Here is a 1,469-nt window from a genome sequence, read left to right on the forward strand (position 1 = left end):
AAAAAGTCACACAAAAGACTAAATACTGTAATTCCATTTATATGGAATTTGGGGAAAAGAAAAATTACTGGAATACAGCCAGAAATGATGGGTTACACTTGTGATTCCAGCACTCAGGAGGCTGAGGCAGGAAGATCTGCAGTTCAAGATCAGGCTGGGTACATAGTGAGACCCTGTCTCAAAAAAAAAATGCATAGCCAGTGGTTGTCATGCATTAGACAGATGGTCAGGAAGGAAACAATCCAATCTGAAAGGGTATGAGGGAACTTTGGGGCATGATGGAAGTGCTCTGTATTTTGCTTGTGATGGTGGTTGCAACTGTTTGTTTAAAACTCATCAAGCTGAGCAGGTAATCCCACCACTCAGGAGGCAGAGGCAGGTGGATCTCTGTGAGTTCAAGGCCAGCCTGGTCTACAAAGTGAGTTCCAAGCCAGCTGGGGCTACAGAGAGACCCTGTCTCAAAAAACAGACCAAAAACTCATCAAACTACATACATAAAAGCAATTTTTTTTTTTGTCTTTTTGAGACAGGGTCTCCCTGTGCTAGGGGTAAAAGAAGGAACCACCACATTGATCTTTGTTGCAAATATCAGTGAGATTCTTTTCTTTTTAATTTCTAAAAAACTTTAAAAATTTATATGTATGAGCATTATGCCTGCATGTATGTAGGTGCATCCATGTCATGCAGTACCCACAGAGAACAGAAGAAGGCATCAAATCCCCTGGAACTGGAGTTACAGATGGTTGTTACCCACCATGTAGGTGCTGGAATTCAAACCCAGATCTTCTGCAAGGACACCAGTGCTCTTAAACACTGAGCCATCCCTCCAGCGCAGAAATATTCGTTCTAAAAAAATGTTGGAACACATTCAAAACATTCATGGCTCAGAGTGTAACTCAGTGGCGTAGTACATGCTTAGCAAGCGTGAGGCCCTGGGGTACAGTCACATAATTTTGCTTTTTCCCAAATATCATAAAAATAGAATCATAGTATTTAGTCTTTTTTGTGTGTGTGTGTGTGTGTGTGTTTCCACTCAGTGTCATGACTTTGTGATCTTTTTTTAATGTGATCTTTTTTTAATGCTGTAACATTCATGAGGTAATTTTTTTTTTTTTAATGCTGTAACATTCATGATTGAGAATGTAACCCAGTGGCATAGTGCATATTTAGCATGAGACCCTGGGGTACAGCCTCAGCACCAACTTACCAAAACACAAATTATAGACAAAAATGGCGGCATTTCTAAATTGAGTTAAAACTTCTAATGAGAAGACGCAAGACAAATAAAAGCGCTATTCTCAGCCCAATATTAACCACCATGTAGTGTCATGATCAGCTTCAATTGTCACTTGACACAACCTAGAATCACCTGGGAAAGCAGTCTCAATAAGGGACTATCTACACTAGGTGGACCTGGGGACATGTCTGGGGAGACTGTCTTTATTAAGTTAATTAATATGGGAAGACAC

The 1,469-nt window shown here is 40.2% G+C and overlaps 1 protein-coding gene across 1 annotated transcript in view; it reads right to left on the minus strand.

Annotated features, from left to right (window-relative positions):
• Positions 1-1,469, minus strand: part of LOC103738747 (GPN-loop GTPase 1) — a gene marked incomplete at its 5' end in the record, with an annotated part of 5,483 nt that overhangs the window by 3,366 nt on the left and 648 nt on the right.

The sequence above is a fragment of the Nannospalax galili genome, unplaced genomic scaffold (genome assembly GCF_000622305.1).
Source record: "Nannospalax galili isolate Female #2095 unplaced genomic scaffold, S.galili_v1.0 scaffold3499, whole genome shotgun sequence".
Lineage (NCBI taxonomy): Eukaryota > Metazoa > Chordata > Mammalia > Rodentia > Spalacidae > Nannospalax > Nannospalax galili.